We start from the raw sequence: 6,375 nt of genomic DNA, 5'->3' as shown, positions 1-6,375 counted from the left end.
TAACATTAAGAGTCTGGCCGTTTTCTAAGACAGTTGTACGCATCTCACAGGTGCGAGTAAACACCAGATGAGTCAGCATCATATACAAATGCATCCTCCTGCAATATACTGTTGCCTATTGCACTTTTCCTATTGCCAGTGCATCCAACTAATACCAGGGTTCATTCGTCATCAACTGAAATTCCATCCATTTTAGAAATAAACTACCTGAAACAAAAAAATTACAACATAAAGTCCAGTATCTGGCTGTCCCTCTGTAAATTCCGTTAACTTGCATTATGTTGTCATAAACAGAGAAGCTGCGAATGCTGAATAGAAAAAAATAAATCCATCGTGCTTACCTACAGCAACCTTTGTCGACCCAGGAAGATCAATAAGGGTTAAGTTCACAACTGTAACCAAAAAATGTGCTCAAGAAGTTAACATAAATGAACAGAAAAGTATTTAACCAGACAAAGATAATAATAGAATGACATTTATATTGGATGTCAAAAATAGTATACCGGGTTAAGAAGAATGGATTATACGCATTATAACTATTATGCATAATAAAGAAAAATAGGAAAAGATATCACACCAAATGCATACTGGCCAATAACTTGTATTGGTGTTTAAGAGTCGTTCTTGGTGATTAGGGCTATTTTTACAGAAGATGTCCTAGCAATACTTACCATGTGGAGAATATATGCTAAGTTGGATTGGATGGTTGGAAATTTGCTTGGATTTCCCTGTTACACGACCTGTTTCATCTGAAATCTCCTGACGCACAGTAGCCGCATTTGGATTAAAACAATTTCATGTATAGTTGATTAAGTACAATTAGCAATTTTCAGTAGCTGGAAAGAACGTGAATATATATAGACATGACTGATAACAAAACAAATTGTAGGAAGCAGGACATGAAAATATAAGGAAACTCTTGTTAATAATAACAACATTTCCTTTCTTGATTACATAAAACATACCAAAATCAGAGAACCTTTTCTTGGGAGCATGAAGAAACTCTACATATTCTGAACCACCCTCCACCTTATGTAGTTGCAAAACCAGTGGCCTTCTTGTTACAATGCCTTACATTTGAAAAATTTACAATAAAAACAAACTTTCCATAATAGATCAAAAGTGACAAGTAAACTACAAATAGACTTCTAGTTTACTCTCAGTTTTAATTTATATATATATGTAGCTCCGATATACGGGCCAAAATGGAGAAAAAAATAGCTAGTATAGAAACATTATTTCAGCTACATCCGTAAAATATTGTACTTATATTGTTGTTTCTTTGAAGTAAAATGCTTCTTCTTCATCTGCGACCTCAAAATAATTAGTGTCACAATATTAACAACATTATAAATAACTAGAGATCCCAAAGACTAATGATTTAAACATATACATAAAAAGTCAATTACACAACATAAAATATATTTACTAAGCAGCCTTGTAAACATTAAGAGTACTTTCGGCCGCCTATTTCCTCTTATCAGCAACACTATGAATATCAAGCGAATAAATCATGCATCAACATCTCTAATAAACATACAAATTTTTCAGATTTACACATAAAAAGTTAAAACACCTGGCCCGCATAGACTTATTCTTTCTAACTTGTCAGAGCCATATGACAGCTTCTCGAAACCATATGGAATAGAGTTCCCTACAACAATCGAGAGACAAAGTAAAACATAAAAAAAAAGAACGACGGAGAAAGAAGGTAAGAGAGGGGGTAAACATATAAATTAACCAACTATATAATAAATATATATATATAGACATCTGTAAAATTAAAATTTACTAAAACAATTTTAAAATTGGAACTTAATCGAACGAAACCCAGGGCTCCTTTCAAGCTCTAAAGCTATTATCAAGGACTAAGCTTACCAATTTGAAGCTGGATTTTGATGCTTAATTAGGTCAATTTTTAGTGTCGTTTTTGTAGTTTTAAATTAGGGTTTGTAAGAGGGAGTGGTGAGAAAGGAGAGAACAATGAGAGAGGAGGGTTTTTGTACTAGTTCTAAATTAGGGTTTATAAAAAGGAATGGCGAGAAAGGAGAGAAAGATCATATAGATGAGGGAGAGAGTTGGAGGGTTTGAGATGAAGTTGAGGTTTGACAGAGAGGGAGAGAGAGTTGCCGTCTTGAGAGAGAGAGAGAATCGGGGGTGTGAGCAAATAGGGGATATAGTTTCGGACAGAGGGAAATAATATGTGTAAAGGGGGGAAATAATTTTTTCTGTAATAAAGGGGGGAAATTTTGGCACTAAAACGGGGAAAATCACAAGATAATTTATTTTTTTTAAAATTGGTCATGGACAACGGTTTGTAAAAATGACCGAAGTCAAAGTTAAAAATATATATTTGGCAGTTTTTATTTTCAAACATAGACAACGGCTAGTATAAGAATCCGATGTCAACATTCTTATTCAACATCGCTTAATTAAAACCGATGTTAAAAAAACTTTTAACATCGGGTGCATTACGTGCCGATGTCTAAACATCGATGTCGTATCTACTATTTCTAGTAGTGTTCAGGTATAGCTAACTGGCTTTCTAAGGGCATGATCCTTCTCCTAGGTCACCTGATCAGGTATCAATGATGGTTGGGTGTGAAAAAGATTGCTTTTTTAGAATTGGGAATTGTTTGATTTTGTTATTTTTGATATGTGCCTTCTATTGGTTTTGTGTTTAACATGTTTAATTTGAAGATAGTTGATTAGTATATGGATAACTAATAAAAGGTAATTTGTTGCAAATTTTTGGTTATTAGTTTTGTCAATTTATATGTTAATATGCAATATTTGCATTTTCTCTTGTAGGATTTTATTAAAGAGAAAATGTAAAATGGAAATAATGCATGTGGTCATTCCCAGAAAAAAAAAAGGCAAGCTAAAGTTGTTGCCTTTATTCCAGTTCCAGTCCACAATCTAAAATCGAGGAGTTGAAGGCAAATATTAGTTCAAAATTAGTCAACAAAGATGAGGATTATTTTTTATGTTATATTTCTTAATTTATGTTTGTAGTTATAGTTGGATATTTGTAGTTCGGTTGAATGTTTGTTGGATTCAATTTGCAGAATTTAAAAAAAAGTGTTACAGTGTTACATTTAATATATCGTTTGTTGTTACATTAAGTTGAATAGTGTTACATTAAACACATGTGTGCTCTTCCAACAGTAATTTCTTAGTCTTACAATAAGTCTAAAAACACCCTCTAAAGCGGGTCTCACATGATGACGTGGCTATGTGGGTCCCATATGCTGACATGGCAGTCCACGGGGTCATGCGGTCCCATAGGTCAGTGGGACCCACCCGTCAGCCGGACCAACCTCTCCACGTGTCAAAGCCACGCCACGTGTCAAGCCACGTGTCCAGGTAAGTGGCCGTCCACGTGACAATCCACATGTCGTGTGGGCCCTTTTTTTTTGCAAAATTACAGTTTTTGGCAACATAATTTTTGGTGGTCCTAAATGAGAAAATGTTGCTTTTGAACCCTAAGGCAACATCAAAAATACTAACATAAAAAAGTGTTGCCGTAAATTTTTTTTAATCTTTTGCAACATTTGTTCGGCCCCTGACGACTTATATGGAATGTTGCAGAAGCCATTATTGGCGTAGTGACAAAAATGCAACATATTCTTCTGCTTCACTACTCCAGCTGCCTCTGCTAGATATAATATATAACAAAGACCTACAAATTAAAAAACCCAAGAACAGTTCATAAAGATTCTAAAGAAAATCAATAAATCATAAATATTGAATACAAACATGGTAATAGGTAATTAAAGCCAATACGATTTCAGAAAATCAAATATAAAAATAGAGAATTTGTGAATTCATCAAAGGAAAACAACCCCTTCTTGTATCATAGTCTCTCTCTCTCTATCTATCTATATCTCTCTCTCTTTCCCTCTATCTCTTCCCCTAGTTTCTTTCTTGCATCTCCATCTCTCTAGATCTCATCCCCCTCAAGTTATGAAATCAAACAAGAGAGGCAAAAAAATTGCTATGGAGATTGGTAGGGTGTTATTTGCGACTAGGCGGGTTTTGCCACCGGAGATTGGGAGTGAGGAGAGGTGTTCGCAAGCGGCGAATTATGGCGGTGGGTTGTGTAGATTCTCGATTTCTTTGCCGAGGGAGGGAGGGAGGGAGGGAGAGAGATTACCATAGGGCAGTGAGAAGAGTGAGGTTGAAGCTCTCAAGGGCGATTAATTGGGGAGATTTAGCCTAGGGTTTTGTGTGTATATGATGAGTGATATCGGGGGATGAATATGTGCTTTTGTACAGAACACAATCATGAGTTCTACCATATATCCTAATTTTAGGTCCAAATTTTAATTCCTTTTTTAGCTCTGACATATATTTTACGGAATGCAACAAAGTTTAATAAAATACAAATATCGACATTTTAACCGCTTAATTTTGAATTATTTTATGCAATACAACAAATTATAATGAAATATACATATCGATATTTCAACCGTTTAATTTTGAATTATTTTACAGAATGTAACAAAGTGTAATAATATATAAACACTAGTAAGAAGTATCGGTCAAACTACTAGTTGACAATTAAAATAACAAACCAAATACATTTAGTTTTTTTCTAAAAATATTTTCATATCACTAAAATATATAAATCTTAACATCCTTCTGGTTGGATAATTCATTAATAATTTTTTAAAAATCGAAACATCGGTATGGGACTAAACACTAGTTACAAGTATCGGTCAAACTACTAGTTGACTGTTAACATAGCAAACCAAATACATTTACTTTTATTTCTAAAAATTTTAACATATCACTAATATATATATATATATATTGACATCCGTACGGTTGGATCATTCATAATTATTTTTTAAATAATCGAAACATAAATATGGGACTAAACACTATTAATAAGTACTGGTCAAACTAGTAATTTACCATTAAAACAGCAAACCAAATATATTTATTTTTTTATAAAATTTTTATCATATCACTAATATATATATATATATATATATCTTGACATCCCTACGGTTGGATCATTCATAATTATTTTTTAAATAATCGAAAAATCAATATGGGACTAAACACTATTAAGAAGTACCGGTCAAACTAGTAGCTGACCATTAAAATAGCAAATCAAATACATTTAATTTTTCTAAATTTTTTATCATATCACTAAAATATATATATATTGACATTCTTACAGTTGGATCATTCATAAACATTTTTTTAAAATTCGAAACATCATTATGGGACTAAACAATTGTTAGAACTACTGCTCAAACTACTAGTTGATCATTAAAATAACAAACAAAATTTATAATATTTTTCTAAAATTTTAATCATATCACTAATATATATAGATATTCAAATCCTTATAGTTGGATCATTTATAAATTGTTTTAAAAAATCAAAAAAATAATATGGAACTAAACACTGTTAAGAAGTACTGGTCAAACTACTAGTCGACTCTTAAAATAGCAAAGCAAATAAATTTATTTTTTTTTAGAATTTTTATCATATCACTAATATATATAGATCTTCACATCCTTATGGTTGGATCATTCATAATTATTTTTTAAATAATCGAAACATCAATATGGGCCTAAATACTATTAAGAACTACTAGTCAAACTAGTAGTTGACCATAAAATAGCAAACCAAATACATTTATTTTTTTCTAAAAATTTTATCATATCACCAAAATATATAGATATTGACATCCTTTTGGTTGGATCATTCATAGACATTTTTTAAAAAATCGAAACATCAGTTTGGGACTAAACACTAGTAAGAAGTACTGGTCAAACTACTAGTTGAACATTAAAATAACAAACCAAATACATTTATTTTTTTCTGAAAATTTTATTATATCACTAATATATATAGATCTTCAAATCCTTTCGGTTGGATCATTCATAAATTGTTTTGAAAAAATTTAAAAATTAATATGGGACTAAACACTATTAAGAAGTACTTGTTAAACCACTAGTCGATTGTTAAAATAGCAAACCAAATAATTGTTTTTCTAAATTTTTTATCATATCACTAATATATATAGTTCTTCACATCCTTATGATTGGATCATTTATAAATTGTTTTGAAAAAATCAAAACATTAATATGGGACTGAACACTATTAAGAAATATTGGTCAAACTACTAGTTGACTGTTAAAATAGCAAACCTAATAAATTTATTTTTTTCTAAAATTTTTATTATATCACTAAAATATATAGATCTTGACATCTCTAAGGTTGGATAATTCACAAAAGTTTTGAAAAAAAATTGAAATATCAGTACGAGACTAAACACAAGTAAGAAGTATTGGTCGAACTACATTAGTGTTAGGATTTCACCCCCTAAATTTAATTTGTAAAAATATTTAAAAT

The sequence above is a fragment of the Apium graveolens genome, chromosome 8 (assembly GCF_009905375.1).
Source record: "Apium graveolens cultivar Ventura chromosome 8, ASM990537v1, whole genome shotgun sequence".
In the NCBI taxonomy this organism is placed as follows: domain Eukaryota; kingdom Viridiplantae; phylum Streptophyta; class Magnoliopsida; order Apiales; family Apiaceae; genus Apium; species Apium graveolens.
This window is presented reverse-complemented; position numbering follows the sequence as displayed.